The following is a 16474-nucleotide window of genomic DNA, read 5'->3' as shown; positions in this document are numbered from 1 at the left end:
GGGCCCTGCCCGTGGTGCCATGGTAACCTCGCCTCAGGCATGGCTTTTTTGAAAATGTGCTGAGGGGAAGCAGCTGCTTCCCCTGCACCCCACTAGCTACACTACTGGACTAAGGTCTAGTACTCCACGGCTCACCCCTTTCAGGCCCTGGATTAGCTGTTAGCACTGCAGAGCCAGAGTGCTAGCCCCTCTGGGGGAAGCCTGTGGTTCCGAGGGGTCCCATCCCTCATGCTCCTCAGGACCCTTCTGAGGGCCCTGCTCTGCAGCCCTTATGTTGGGCAGGGCCATGTGGCTCAGCGGGAGACTTCGCTTCGCAGTGCTCTCCAGCATAAGGATTACGGACCTGGGGCGGTGCTACTTGGAAGGCGGATTCTCATTAGCAACGGGATGTCCTGGCACTGACCCTCTCCCACGACCCTACTTCCTTCCTGGTCCTTTACACTCAGCCCTTCCACCTCCCGCTGACCCCTTTTTAAGGTACAATCCCCCAAAGAACACAAGGGGCAGATTTCTCTCTGAGCTGACTGGTATCATCACATGGTCAGTGTCTCCCATGCCACCACCCCCTTCAGCCCTAACAACAAAGTCGCTTGCTTTAAGATTTCAAGGCAAAGTTTCTCTCCAGGGAGAGCTGGGTTGCGGGACCCAGGGGAGTAGGACAAATGGCCTTCATCGGTGGCCTCTTCAAAGGCAGTGGGCCAATGGCACTGAGACTGACCCAGAGCAGGGCTTGTTCCACCCCTCCCTGCCATACCCCAAAGTTCCACCCGGCGATTCTTCTGGTGCCCAGCCCTGCAACTCTCAGCTGCATTGTCCCATGCCTCACCCTGTTCGTCCAGGGACGACTCCACCTTACGCTACAGCCCTGCTTTACCCTGGGACAATGCCCAGCCTGGGGTGTTGTCTGTCTGCGTGATCCCCACCAGGCGCAGGAAGGAACACTGCTTTACATTAAGGTTCTTTTGGTGATGGGCTAACCTTACCCCTGTCCTGCATTTTGAGTGTGAACAGCTGTAGATGGAAACTGAGACGGTAGAGATGGAGCAGGACTAACCATGGCCACTTAGTCTAGCCCTCACCCTGTGTCTGTCCTGTACAAGTGTTGCAAACAGTAAGTGCCTTTTCTTGCCCTGATATGATTTTGGAGATGTCAGCATTTTCTACGGCTTTCTCCCTGTATAGGTTGTGGGATCCAGTGGAGCGGTCTGTGTTCTGTGTACAGGACAAGATGTGTATATATTTTATATCTTGCTATATTACTGTAAACACAGTTATTTAATAAATAAAATGAATAAGAGCATTAAAATACATCAAAATGAAACAGAGGATTGTTATGTACAAGGGGGCGGGGGAGGCTGCATGTGAGTATGTAAACGTGGGTGTCCGGGGCTCAACCCTCCCAGGGTAGGAGGGGAGCCACACCGGCCCGTTACACTGAGCAACAATACACGAGTCAATTAGGGCTCAGGCCTTCTGTTGCAAGGCTGAGCAACAATATAAAACAGTTTGGGGAGGCCGAGGCCCTCTGTTGCAGGGGCTGGGCCACAACACAAAGAGTTCAAGCAAGCCCAGGCCCTCTGGTGCAGGGGTGGGGCAGCGACACAAAGAGTTCAAGAAGGCCCAGGCCCTTTGCTGCAGGGGCTGAGCAACAGTACAAATAGTTCAGCAGGCCCAGGCCCTTTGGTGCAGGGAATGGGCAGCAAACAGTCTAGGAGGCTCAGGCCCTTTGGGGCAGGGGCTGAGCACTGGGGTGAGGGGGAAAACTGCCACCCATGAGTGGGGTGGCAGGGGGGACACAGGCCCAACCACTCCACTGCGTCCCGGCCCGGGGCCCTAGGCAGCGGCTACCACGGCTGACGGTCAGTGGGGATCCTGACCGCAACACACTGACATGGGTATGGGTTGATCTGCAGCCTGACTACTAATTGTCGGGTGATACCACCCACTGTTAGTCGGGCTTGAGCGCTCGGGTAGGGCCGGACGTCTCCATGAATGCACTGCAGACGGATCGGCTTCAAACGGGGGTCGACCGGGGGTCCCAGAGCCTGGCGCACCAACGTCTGGCCGCACCCAGAGTCAATCAAAGCCTGCATGGCTTGGTCCCCAACCATCACCGGGACCGTGAGTTTGGGGACCTGTGGTAATCGGGTCCGGCCAGCTCCTGCGTAGACCTGCCGAAAGCTACAGTCCATTTCGGGGCAGTCCCGTTGTAGGTGCCCCGCCTTCCCGCATCCAAAGCAGGGACCGAGCTCGGGACACCCGCTCCGAGGGAGGGCCACTCGGGTACTTCGGGGGGGCTCCGACGGGCCCTCGGGGCCCCCTGATTGAAGGCCAGGGTTGCCAGCCTGGAAGCCGCGTCTGAGCGCTGGGTCTGGGACCCCGGCCGGGATTCTGATCCGTGGCCTGGACCTCGCTGGCTGGGCAGGTTGGTCACCTTCTTCTCATTATGGGGCATTCGGGCCCGGAGGTAGGTGGCCGGAAGGTGGGTTCTATGGAGGCTTCCGCAGCCAGGAAGCCTTCCATCAGTGAGACGGCGTCAGCCAGGGTCGCCGGCCGGTGTCGGAGTACCCAGGCCCTTCCCCGGGCCGGCAGGGTATGGACAAATTATTCCAAGACAACCTGCTCGGTGACCTCCTCCGCCGTCCTGACCTCTGGTTGCAGCCACCGGCGGCAGGCCTACTTCAAGGTCTGGGCCACCATCTGGGGACGGGCGCCCGCAGGGTAGGTCTGGCGCCAGAACCGCTGTCTAAAGGTCTCTGGGCTGACGTCCAAAGTGTCCAGGACCGCAGCTTTTACTCGGTCGTAGTCTCTGGCCTCTTCTGTCGCCAGTCCGCAGTAGGCCGCTTGGGCCGTCCCAGTCAAATATGGGGCCAAAAGAGTGGCTCATTGGTCTCGGGCCCACCCCACGACAAGGGCCACATGCTCAAACATGACCAAGAAGGCCTCGGGGTCGTCGTCCGGGCCCATCTTGGTCAGGCGCAGGGGGGCAGCCGAACGTGGCCCCCCCCCAGTGCCCTCCCCCGCTGGCCAGTCGGCGGGGTGGGGTGCGGGGCCCATGAGGTGCTGCAGCTGGTTCCCCAGCTGCTGTACTAGCTGCTGCTGCTGCTCCAGCTGAGCTGCGTGCTGCTGCTGCTGTTGCTGGAGCTGGGCGGCATCTCCTTGCTGCTGCTGCTCCAGCTGGGCGGCATGCTGCTGCTGCTGCTGGGCTGCCTGCTGCCGCTCCTGGCTCTCCACCAGCAGCTGGAACAGCCATTGCATATCCATGTTCCTGGCTAGGAAGGGGGTGAATCACCACCCACCTACCGGCCCCTTCTCACAGAGGCAAGGGTTCGACTCCCCACTTCTGGTACCAACTGTAAACGTGGGTCTCCGGGGCTCAACCCTCCCAGGGGAGGAGGGGAGCCACACCGGCCCGTTACACTGAGCAACAATACATGAGTCAATTAGGGCTCAGGCCTTCTGTTGCAAGGCTGAGCAACAATATAAAACAGTTTGGGGAGGCCCAGACCCTCTGGTGCAGGGGTGGGGCAGCGACACAAAGAGTTCAAGAAGGCCCAGGCCCTTTGCTGCAGTGGCTGAGCAACAGTACAAATAGTTCAGCAGGCCCAGGCCCTTTGGGGCAGGGGCTGAGCAGCAAACAGTCTAGGAGGCTCAGGCCCTTTGGGGCAGGGGCTGAGCAGCAAACAGTCTAGGAGGCTGTAAGCTGTTGGTCGGGGCTCAACTCTCCGGCTGGCGGGAGGGGAGCCACACCGACTCGCTTCTTTTCTCCTGCTGGTCTTTTAGGAGTCACAGGGAACAACGTTAGACCGCCAGGCCCTCTGGTACAGGGGCTGGCCAACAGCAGTTCAAATAGGCCCAGGCCCTCTGGAGCAGGGGCTGGGCAACAGTAGCACAGATAAGCCCTGGCCCCCTGGAGCAGGGCAGGGCAACAGCAGTCCAGATAAGCCCTGGCCCTCTGGAGCAGGGCAGGGCAACAGCAGTCCAGATAAGCCCTGGCCCTCTGGAGCAGGGCAGGGCAACAGCAGTTCAGATAAGCCCTGACCCTCTGGAGCAGGGCAGGGCAACAGCAGTTCAGATAAGCCCTGGCCCTCTGGAGCAGGGCGGGGCAACAGCAGTTCAGATAAGCCCTGGCCCTCTGGAGCAGGGCGGGGCAACAGCAGTCCAGATAAGCCCTGGCCCTCTGGAGCAGGGCGGGGCAACAGCAGTCCAGATAAGCCCTGGCCCTCTGGAGCAGGGCAGGGCAACAGCAGTTCAGATAAGCCCTGGCCCTCTGGAGCAGGGCAGGGCAACAGCAGTTCAGATAAGCCCTGGCCCTCTGGAGCAGGGCAGGGCAACAACAGTTCAGATAAGCCCTGGCCCTCTGGAGCAGGGCAGGGCAACAGCAGTTCAGATAAGCCCTGGCCCTCTGGAGCAGGGCAGGGCAACAGCAGTTCAGATAAGCCCTGGCCCTCTGGAGCAGGGCAGGGCAACAGCAGTTCAGATAAGCCTTGGCCCTCTGGGGCAGGGGCTTGGGTAACAGCAATCAGTCCCAATAAACCCAGGCCCTCTGGAACAGGGGCTTGGGTAACAGCAATCAGTCCCAATAAACCCAGGCCCTCTGGAACAGGGGCTTGGGTAACAGCAATCAGTCCCAATAAACCCAGGCCCTCTGGAACCAGGGGGCTTGGGTAACAGCAATCAGTCCCAATAAACCCAGGCCCTCTGGAACAGGGGGGCTGGGCAACAGCGATCAGTCTCCATTAGAAGGTTCACAGGTTCAGACCCTCAGGCAGGGGCTGAACACAAGGCACCCAGTCAGTTAGTGGAAGCCCAGGCCCACAGTCAGGGCGGGGCAACAACACACAGAGGGCTCAGACCCTTTTACAGGGCTGAGCAGCAGTTCAGTTTATAGGCCCAGGCCCTAGCTCAGGGCGGGGCAGCAACACACAGAGGGCTCAGACCCTTATACAGGGCTGAGCAGCAGTTCAGGTAAGCCTAAGCCTGAGCGCTGGGGAGAGGGGGAGACTGCCACCCGTGAATGGGGTGGCAGGGGGGACACAGGCCCACCCACTCCACTGTGTCCCAGCCCGGGGCCCTATTAGCGGCTAGCACGGCCGCTGGTCAGTGGGGTCCTGACCGAAACACACCGACATGGGCACCTCAGTGCCTATAGCCTGACAGGGGTCGGCTATCCCCGGGCTACAGTCCATCTCCCCCTCCGTGGGTACCTGCTCCTCGGTCGCCGGGAGGTCGGGCCAGTCCATCTGCATGGGCTCCTCGGGACCAGGGCTTGGGGGCAGGTCCGGCAACTCCTGCTGGAAGTCCGGCCCGGCTGCCTCCGACGGCTCCTCCGGGTAACAGCAGGGCGGAAGCGGCGGCGGCGGCTCCTCCTCGTACCGGGCGGGAGGAAGTCCTGGCGGCTGCTCCGGGTTCCAATCCCGGGGAAGTTCCGCAGGTTCCTCTTCGTACCGGGCGCGGGGCAGTGGGGGCCAGTCCGGATCGCCACCTCGGGTCCTGGAGGGTTCCCAGTCTGGAGCTCCCGCCGGCACGTCTGCTCGCAGCGGTGGCTGGCTCCTGACTGAGGTCTGGCGTTCTCCTTTTCTACTTCCTGTCCCGCCCCTTGACTTCCGGGGGGTGGGGACAGGAAGTGGTGGCTCAGCCCAGCTGGGCTTCTGGGAGGGAGCGCCCTCTGCTGGGCAGGAGGGGAGCCACACCGACTCGCTACACACACCCCCCTTAAGTCTGGCGCCCGGCGGTCGGGGCCAGGCTCTTCCATTCCCCCAATACGGGACATGAAGTCCGCGTTAGTATGGTCCTTGCCAGCTCGATGCAAGATAGTAAAAGCATACGGCTGCAGGGCCAAGTACCACCGCATGATGCGGGCATTCTTGTCCTTCATCCGCGTCAGCCAGGTAAGGGGGGCATGGTCCGTGACCAGGATGAAGGGCGCCCCCAAAAGGTAGAACCGGAGGGCTTCGCAGGCCCATTTTATGGCCAGCGCCTCCTTCTCTACCACCGCATAGTTTCTCTCACGGGGGAACAGCTTGCGGCTCAGGTACAGTACGGGGTGGTCCTGCCCATCTATTTCCTGGGACAGGACGGCCCCCAGACCTACCTCGGAGGCGTCGGTCTGCAGGACGAATCCTCTATTGAAGTCCGGACTGTACACGACTGGTTCTCGGCAGAGGCATCCCTGGAGGTGCCGGAAAGCTGTCTCGCACTCCTGGGTCCATCTTAGCTGCCGGGGGCTGTCCTTCGTGAGCAGGCCGGTGAGGGGTGCCGCTATGGAGGCGAACTGCGGGATAAACCTTCTGTAATACCCGACCAGGCCTAAGAACTGCCGGACATGGCGTTTGGTGGTTGGGGTCGGGCAGTCCATTAGGGCTTGGACTTTTCCCACCAGGGGTTTTACTTGCCCCCTGCCAACGGTGTAACCTAGGTAGGTAGTCTCTTGCCATGCGATTCGGCACTTCTTGGGGTTAGCCGTCAACCCTGCCTGCCTTAGGGACCTCAGGACGGCCGCGACCCGGGGCAGATGGTCTTCCCACCGACGACTATAGATGACTACGTCATCCAGGTACGCGGCAGCATAGTCGTGATGGGTTTGGAGTAGGCGGTCCATCAGCCTCTGGAAGGTTGCGGGGGCCCCATGAAGACCGAAGGGCATCCTGGTAAACTGATACAGCCCCGTCGGGGTGGCAAAAGCGGTCTTCTCCTTCGAGGTCTCTTCCAGGGGGATCTGCCAGTACCCCTTGCTGAGGTCCAAGGTGGTGATAAACCGGGCCTCTCCCAGCCGGTCCAACAGCTCGTCCACTCGGGGCATCGGGTACGCGTCAAAGCGCGAGACGGCGTTTACCCGCCGGAAATCGATGCAGAACCGACGGGTGCCGTCAGGCTTGGGCACCAGGACCACGGGGCTACGCCATTCACTTCGGTAGGGCTCGATAACGCCTAGGGCCAGCATCGCTTGTACCTCTTCTTCAACGGCCTCCCGCATTCTGTAGGGCAGCGGCCGAGTTGTTTCCCGGATCACCTTTCCGGGCTCCGTCTGAATGGAGTGGCAGACCAGTGAGGTGTACCCCGGGACGGCGGTGAAAGTCTTCCGGAAGGCCCTCAGGAGACAATTCGCTTGCTTGCGCTGGTCTTCGGAGAGCGACTCCCCAAGCATGGGGGTCGGGGGGTCCTCTGCCTGGGGTACTTGGGGACCCAGTTCCGGCTCGGGCGGGTATGGGTTGATCAGGAGGCCCTCTCGGTCCCGCCAGGGTTTTAACAGATTTATGTGGTAACGCTGCGTTTCTTTACGTCTACCAGGTTGGCGCACCTCATAGTTAACGGCTCCCACCTTTCGGACGACCTCATACGGTCCCTGCCAGCGAGCCAACAATTTGGACTCGCTGGAGGGTAAAAGGAGTAGGACCTGGTCCCCTGGCTTAAACTCCCGAACCTGGGCCCCTCGGTTATAGGTCTGTTCCTGTCGCTCCTGGGCCTTCTTCAAATTTTCCCGTGCTAGGGTCCCCGCCTGAGATAGGTACCCCTGCAGCTGTAGGACATACTCCAGGAGGCCCTGGGCTGGGGAGGCCGCCTGTTCCCAGGTCTCCCGCACGAGGTCGAGGAGCCCACGCGGCCGGCGGCCGTATAGCAGCTCGAAGGGGGAGAACCTTGTCGAGGACTGAGGGACTTCCCGGACCGCCAGCAGCAAGGCAGGTAGAAACTGGTCCCAGCGGCGGAGCTCCCCTGGTGGGAACTTCCGCATCATCCCCTTGAGAGTTCGATTAAAACGCTCCACCAGCCCATCAGTCTGGGGATGGTACACGGAGGTGCGGAGTTGTTTTATCCCCAGAAGAGTACATACTTGTTTCAATAGCCGGGACGTAAAATTGGTTCCCTGGTCCGTTAAAATCTCCCGCGGGAGTCCGACTCTTGCGAAGATTTTTACTAGTTCTCCGGCAATCGTCCGGGCGGTCGTGCTACGTAGCGGGACGGCCTCCGGAAACCGGGTGGCATAATCGACGAGGACCAGAACATACTGGAATCCCGTTGTGCTCTTCGGGAGGGGCCCCACCAGGTCCAGGGCAACCCTCTCGAAGGGTATCTCCATTAACGGCATAGGGATCAGTGGTGCTCGAGGGACCCCCGGGGGTGCGGCGAGTTGGCACGCCGGGCACGAGGCACAATACTTCTGGACGTCCTGGTGGATCCCTGGCCAGAAGAATCGTCCCAGGATCCAGGCCAGCGTCTTTTCCTGCCCCAGATGGCCGGCGGCCGGTACATCATGTGCCAACTTTAGGACGGCCCGCCTATGACACTGCGGAACTACCAGCTGGGTTTGCGGCTCGCGGGTGCGGGGATCCCGGTCGATCCGATACAGACGGTCCTGCCGTAGCTCGAAGTGCGGCCATCGGGCGGCTTGTTGGGGGTCCTGGACTACCCCATCTACCGCCGCGAGCTGCTCATAATAGCGGCCGAGCGTGGGGTCCGCTCGTTGGTCCCTGCAGAAATCGGTGTAGAGGCGGGGGTCCCGGGGGGGTTCCGTAGGCTTTTCTGTGTCGGTTGTGACTTCGGGTTCCGCCTCAGTGGCGCCGCCAGTGGGCTCGGGTAGGGGCTCCCGGGGTTCCGCTTCGAGGGTCGGCGTAGCACCTCTTCGAAGGCAGGCCAGTCCCGCCCCAGGACAACGGGATATGCTAAATGAGGAGCTAGGCCGACGATCAAACGCCGGGTGACCCCTGCGACCGTCAGGGAGACGCGAGCACTGGGATAAGGCCGGATATCCCCATGAATACATTGCAGGCGTATTGGCCGCAACCCGGGGTCCGGCGAGGGTCCCAAACTCTGGCGGATTAGTGTCTGGCCACAGCCAGAGTCGATCAGGGCCTCGACATCCTGGCCCCCGACGACGGCAGCGACGGTGAGTTTGGGACTCAGGGCGGGCCGAGCTCGGTTGTGTCCTGCCCAGACCTGCCCATAACTGCAGTCCATATCTGGACAGTCCCTCTGGAGGTGTCCTAGCTTCCCGCAACCAAAGCAGGGGCCGAGCTCCGGCCGTTTACTTCGGGTGGCCCCTCGGGTTGGACTTCGGGGTGGACTCCGTCGGACCCCCGGGGTTCCGGGACCGGGACCGGCAGGTCCGGTTCGGGTGGCGGCGTCCCGCCAACGGGCTTGAGGTTCCGGCTGCGAAGTAAGTCCGCGGCCGGGATTTCGCACCGCCTTCGCGGGGCTCCCCTTTTTCTCCAGGCGAGCAGTCTCAGGCCTGGGGCTGGGTCGCGGGAGCGTCGGCCCCATCGCCGTCTCGGCGGCGAGGAAATCCTCCATAAGTGTCACTGCTGCCGCGAGCGTCACCGGTCGATGGCGGAGCACCCAAGCTCGTCCGCGTGAGGGCAGGATGCTAATAAACTGCTCTAAGACGACCTGCTCTGTCACCTGCTCTGCAGTCCGGAGATCGGGGAGGAGCCAGCGTCGGCCGGCCTCCTTTAGCATCTGGGCCACCGCCCGCGGCCGGGCGCCCTGCGGGTACGTCTGGCTCCGAAACCTCTGCCTGAACGTCTCAGGGCTGACGTCCAGCACGTCTAGTATAGTGGCTTTGACCCGGTCATAATCGCGTGCGTCCTCAGTCGCGAGGTCTCGATAAGCCGTCTGGGCCGCCCCGGTCAAGTACGGGGCTAACAGCGTAGCCCAATGTTCTCGGGCCCATCCAGCGACTAGGGCTACGCGCTCGAAAGTAACTAGGAAAGCTTCAGGGTCATCATTCGGGCCCATCTTGGTCAAGCGGAGGGGAGCCGCCATCCGGGGGGCTCCGGCCCCCTCACCCCCCAGTCCTTCTGCGGGGCGAGGGCGGGTAACCAGGAGCTGCTGAAGCTGGGTCCCCAGCTGCTGTAACAGTTGCTGCTGCTGCTCCAGCTGGGCCGCGTGTAGCTCCTGGGTGAGCCGGAGGTGGGCAGCATCCCGTTGCTGCTGCTGCTCGTGCTGAACAGCCTGCTGTTGTTGTTGTTGTTGTTGCATTTGAGCAGCCTGCTGCCGCTCTTGGCTCTCCATGAGGCGTTGGATTAAGTGCTCCATATCCATGGTGGTCCGGGGAGGGGTAGATAAACCCCGCCCCTCTCGTTACCCTTTCTCACAGGGTAGAGGTTCGGCAGGGCCTCAGAGAAGGCACCAGTGTAAGCTGTTGGTCGGGGCTCAACTCTCCGGCTGGCGGGAGGGGAGCCACACCGACTTGCTTCTTTTCTCCTGCTGGTCTTTTAGGAGTCACAGGGAACAACGTTAGACCGCCAGGCCCTCTGGTACAGGGGCTGGCCAACAGCAGTTCAAATAGGCCCAGGCCCTCTGGAGCAGGGGCTGGGCAACAGTAGCACAGATAAGCCCTGGCCCCCTGGAGCAGGGCAGGGCAACAGCAGGTCGAGTAAGCCCTGGCCCTCTGGAGCAGGGCGGGGCAACAGCAGTTCAAATAAGCCCTGGCCCTCTGGAGCAGGGCGGGACAACAGCAGTTCAGATAAGCCCTGGCCCTCTGGAGCAGGGCGGGACAACAGCAGTTCAGATAAGCCCTGGCCCTCTGGAGCAGGGCAGGGCAACAGCAGTCCAGATAAGCCCTGGCCCTCTGGAGCAGGGCAGGGCAACAGCAGTCCAGATAAGCCCTGGCCCTCTGGAGCAGGGCAGGGCAACAGCAATCAGTCCTAATCAACCCCGGCCCTCTGGAACAGGGGCTTGGGTAACAGCAATCAGTCCTAATCAACCCCGGCCCTCTGGAACAGGGGCTTGGGTAACAGCAATCAGTCCTAATCAACCCCGGCCCTCTGGAACAGGGGCTTGGGTAACAGCAATCAGTTCAGATAAGCCCTGGCCCTCTGGAGCAGGGGGGCTGGGCAACAGCGATCAGTCTCCATTAGAAGGTTCACAGGTTCAGACCCTCAGGCAGGGGCTGAACACAAGGCACCCAGTCAGTTAGTGGAAGCCCAGGCCCACAGTCAGGGCGGGGCAACAACACACAGAGGGCTCAGACCCTTTTACAGGGCTGAGCAGCAGTTCAGTTTATAGGCCCAGGCCCTAGCTCAGGGCGGGGCAGCAACACACAGAGGGCTCAGACCCTTATACAGGGCTGAGCAGCAGTTCAGGTAAGCCTAAGCCTGAGCGCTGGGGAGAGGGGGAGACTGCCACCCGTGAATGGGGTGGCAGGGGGGACACAGGCCCACCCACTCCACTCCCAGCCCGGGGCCCTATTAGCGGCTAGCACGGCCGCTGGTCAGTGGGGTCCTGACCGAAACACACCGACATGGGCACCTCAGTGCCTATAGCCTGACAGGGGTCGGCTATCCCCGGGCTACAGTCCATCTCCCCCTCCGTGGGTACCTGCTCCTCGGTCGCCGGGAGGTCGGGCCAGTCCATCTGCATGGGCTCCTCGGGACCAGGGCTTGGGGGCAGGTCCGGCAACTCCTGCTGGAAGTCCGGCCCGGCTGCCTCCGACGGCTCCTCCGGGTAACAGCAGGGCGGAAGCGGCGGCGGCGGCTCCTCCTCGTACCGGGCGGGAGGAAGTCCTGGCGGCTGCTCCGGGTTCCAATCCCGGGGAAGTTCCGCAGGTTCCTCTTCGTACCGGGCGCGGGGCAGTCGGGGCCAGTCCGGATCGCCACCTCGGGTCCTGGAGGGTTCCCAGTCCGGAGCTCCCGCCGGCACGTCTGCTCGCGGCGGTGGCTGGCTCCTGACTGAGGTCTGGCGTTCTCCTTTCCTACTTCCTGTCCCGCCCCTTGACTTCCGGGGGGCGGGGACAGGAAGTGGTGGCTCAGCCCAGCTGGACTTCTGGGAGGGAGCGCCCTCTGCTGGGCATGAGGGGAGCCACACCGACTCGCTACAGAGGCTCAGGCCCTTTGGGGCAGGGGCTGAGCAGCAAACAGTCTAGGAGGCTCAGGCCCTTTGGGGCAGGGGCTGAGCACTGGGGTGAGGGGGAAAACTGCCACCCATGAGTGGGGTGGCAGGGGGGACGCAGGCCCATTCACTCCACTGCGTCCCGGCCCGGGGCCCTAGGTAGCGGCTACCACGGCTGACGGTCAGTGGGGATCCTCACCGCAACACACTGACATGGGTATGGGTTGATCTGCAGCCTGACTAGGGTCGGCTGCCCCCGGGCCACTTCCAATTTCCCCCTCTGGGCCTACCTGGTCCGCGGCGTCCACTCCCGGGAAGTCCCACAGCATGGGCTCCTCGCAGCCCGGGTGGGGGGTAGATCCGGCAGTTCCTCGGGGAAGTCCGGCCAGTGCTGCTCCGGGGGTTCCTCGGGGTAACAACAGCGGAGAGGGGAAGTCTCCGGTGGCTCCTCGTCGTAGGTGGCACGGGGAAGCTCCGGTGGGTCCTCCCGGTAGCAAGTGAGGGGAAGCTCCGGCCAGTCCGGGCAACTGCTCTGGGCCCCAGTGGCTTCCCAGTCACGAGCTCCCTCGGGCAGGTCTGCTCCCGGCGGTGGCTGGGCTCTGACTGAGCTCGGATGGCCGGCTTTTATACTTCTGGGTCGCCGCCTGACCCTCTGAGGGGCGGGCTCACTGTTCTGTAGCCCTGCCCCTTCCGGTGTCCGGGGCTCAACCCTCCCAGGGGAGGAGGGGAGCCACACCGGCCCGTTACAGAGTAGTTAACCATTTGATAGCTTTCATCACCATACAGTTTTTGGCAGGTTTCCACACCCCATCCCCATTTCTGGCGCCGTCAGCCCCTTTGACCATGCCCCTTGCTACGATACTTCCGGGGGTACCTTGGTTCAGGGGACAATTAGCTCAGTGTTACTGGCTCTAGCCTGCAGTCAGGCCAAGTAACGGTAGAGAGTCTGTTTGCCCGGGGCCCTCAATCAGGGCAGGGCGTCAATCAAGAAAGGGCTCTGGCCTACAGTCAGGCAGGCAGAGCAGCAGGAGGTTCATTTGCCTGGCCCTTGATCAGGGTAGGGCAGCAGTCAAGTAGGGGGGCTCTGGCCTACAGTCCAACAGAGCTGTCACAGTCTAGGAGAGGTTAGCTCTCTGGTGGGAGAGTCAGCACAACCGTCTGGCATCCGGATTCAGGCGGGTGCCAGACCAATTCAGGTCTCCTGACAACCAGGTGGGGAGGCTGCCACTCCTGACGTTGGGGTGGTAGGGGTAGAGGAACCCAGGCCCTCTCGTTCCACTGCGTCCCAGCTCAGGGCCCTAACAGCGGTGGAGTGGTCCGCCACTGGGTCAGCAGGGAAAGTCCAACTATAACACGCTGGCTGGCTTGTAGTCAATAACACATCTGAACCCAGTTCAGCTTCCCTGGGCTCCTTCCTACACGTCAATTCCATGTGTGCATGGGTTCCAGGGTTGTTGTTCGCTTTGGACCATGAAAAAGTTCAAGGAGCTGAGATTAGAGAAAAATCACATAAAATGTAAAAGGGCGTAAAGCCAATAGGGTTATCTATCTATCTATCTATCTCCATACACCACATCTATCTATCTAGCTATCCCAAGAGGCGGAGATAACCATGCTGGAGGCTGTGAGCCTCTTTTCCCAGAGGCAGCCACAAGGGTAAGTTCTCTCTCCCCTGTGTCCCCTCCCTGCAGCTTTCTATACTGTCCTTCTCTCACTAACCAAAAACGATCTCTTGCTGTTTTCTATACTCTCCCTCTCTCAAGCCTGGTCTACACTAGTCATTTATTTCGGAATTAGCCGAGTTAATTTGGAGAAAAAAAAATCATTCCTTCCACATGACCAAACTGGTTTCTTCGATTTAAAGGGCTCTTTAATCCAATTTCTGTACTCCACCTCGGCAAGTAGAGTAGCGCTTAAATCGAGATCGCAATCCCGGATTAAAAGTAGTGTGGATGCAATTCAAAGTTATTGGCTTCCGGGAAGTATCCCAGAATGTTTCCTTGTGACTGCTGTGGACAACACTCTCAACTCTGATGCACTAGCCAGGTGGGCAGGAAAAGCCCCAGGAACTTTTGAATTTCATTTCCTGTTTGGTCACCAGCAGCACAGGTGACCAGCAGCACAGTCCACTATCATAGGCAATCATGCAGAGAGCACCATCACAAGAGACCACGCAGTCCCGGATTCGCAGATGAGCTCCAGAATGGTCCGAATGGGAGGTACTGGATTTCATCGAATGTTGGGGAGAAAAATCTGTTATGGCAGAACTACATTAAAAAAAAAAGAACGCAAATACGTACGCTAAAGTCTCCAGGGCCATGACGGAAAGAGGCTACTCCAGGGACACAGAGCAGTGTTGTACAAAAATCAGGGAGCTCAGGCAAGCGTACCAAAATGCCAGGGAGGCAAATGGGCGCTGTGGGTCACAGCCGCATACATGCCGCTTCTACCGTGAGCTGCATGCAGTTATGGGGGTGACGACACCACTACCCCACCACTGTCCGTGGATACCTTCAAGGAGGAAGTTGAACGGAGCGAGGAGGATGAGTTATTGGATGACAAAGAGGAGGAGGAGGAGGAGGACAGTGCACAGGCGGCAAGTGGGGAATCCATTTTCATCCCTAGCCAGGAACTATTCTTAATGCAGGAGCCAATAGCCCCCACCCCCACTCTCATGATCCTGGAGAAGGTACTTCTGGCAAGTGAGCCTGATCGGAGCCATGCGGTGGCGGGGTGGGGGGTGGGGAAAACACAGCCACGTTGGGCTGTTTGCGTTTAGTTTAAAGGGCTCATCCCTGCTCAGAGCCTCATCGGAGCCACGCAGTGGGTGCGAGTCTGTGTGTGTGTGTGTTGTGTGAAGCAATCATCCCAGAGAGCCTGCAGGACCTCCTTTTATACTGCAAACCTACCAGGCATTGCTTGCTATGAGAAAGGAGGCCCAGCAGTTTGAAAGTATTGAAATGAATGCCGAAGAAACAGAACCCCGCGTGCCCCTAGGGCTTACCATGGCTGGCTGCAAGCTGAATTCTGTTGCCCGTCTGTGTGTGATGTGCTGTGTACTATGAATTGCCTGTTTCACCGAGAAACAGTGTGTCCTTTGTTCTCTGAAATGTATCTTTTAAAATACTACTCTTCCTTTTTCTTCTGCAGGTGCAAATGTTTCAACGCAGCCCCAATCTACTCCATCCAAGAGGCTGGTCCAGATTAGAAGGCAGAAAAAAGGAACTTGGGACGACATATTCGCCGAGCTCATGCAGTCCTCCAGTGCTGATAGGGCCCCGCTGAATGCGTGGTGGTAAATTGCGCAGTCACGTAATGCATTACAGGAACACGAAGAGAGGAGGGACGCGCGCGATGAGAGCAGGCAGGACACTATGGTTGAGCTCATGGGGGAGCAAACTGACATGCTGCCCTGTATGGTGGATCTAATGCAGGAAAGGCAGAAAGATCACAGATTGCCGCTGCTGCCCCTGTATAACTGCCCTCCCTCCTCCCCAAGTTCCATAGCCTCCTCACCCAGACGCCCAAGAACATGACGGGGGAGGCTAAGGGGACTCACACACTCAACCCCAGAGGCTCACCCAAGCAGCAGAAAGTTGGCATATGTGAACTTTTGATTTGGTTTCTGGACTTCTCCTTCCCTTCTTCTCCACCCCCATAACCCAACCCCTCCTCCCCCCATTTACCTTCTGATTTCTCTCCATGTGTTGTGCAATGAATACTAAAGAATGGTTTTTAAACAATTGTGACTTTATTTCCTTTCATATATATAGGGGGCGGGTAACTTCAAGATAAACAAACACAAGTGTCACACTGTACCCTGGCCAATCATGAAACTGTCTTTCAAAGCTTCTCTGATGCACAGCGCACCCTGCTGCGCTCTTCTAATCGCCTTGTTCTCTGGCTGTGCGAAATTGGCCACCAGGCGAGTTGCCTCAACCTCCCATTCCGCCATAAACGTCTCCCCCTTACTCTCACAGATATTGTGGAGCACACAACAAGCAGCAATTACAATTGGAGTATTGGTTGTGCTGAGATCTAACCAAGTCAGTAAACTGCGCCAGCGCTCTTTCAAACGTCCAAAAGCACATTCGACCACCATCCTGCATTTGCTTAGCCTATAGTTGAACTGCTCCTTACTACTGTCCAGGGTGCCTGTGTACGACTTCATGAGCCATGGCATTAAGGGGTAGGCTGGGTCCCCCGGGATAACTATAGGCATTTCCACATCCCCAACAGTAATTTTCTGGTCTGGGAAGTAAATCCCTTCCTGCAGCTGTTCCAACAGACCAGAGTTCCTGAAGATGCGAGCGTCATGCACTTTCCCGGCCATCCCACCTTGATGTCAGTGAAATGTCCTTTGTGATCCATCAGTGCTTGCAGCACCATGGAAACGTACCCCTTACAGTTTACATATTGGCCGCCCCGGTGTGCCGGGGCCAAGATAGGGATATGCGTTCTGTCTATCGCCCCACTGCAGTTAGGGAACCCCAGCGCATTAAAGCCATCCACAATGGTCTGCACATTTTCCAAAGTCACTACCCTTGATAGCAGCTGGTCAATGATTGCATTGGCTACTTGCAGCACAGCAGCCCCTACGGTAGATTTGCCCACTCCAAACTGATTCCTGACTGACTGGTAGCTGTTG

Source organism: Mauremys mutica, chromosome 4 (genome assembly GCF_020497125.1).
Source record: "Mauremys mutica isolate MM-2020 ecotype Southern chromosome 4, ASM2049712v1, whole genome shotgun sequence".
Taxonomy (NCBI): Eukaryota; Metazoa; Chordata; order Testudines; family Geoemydidae; genus Mauremys; species Mauremys mutica.
The sequence above is the reverse complement of the archived record's forward strand: the minus strand, read 5'-3'. Positions refer to the sequence as shown.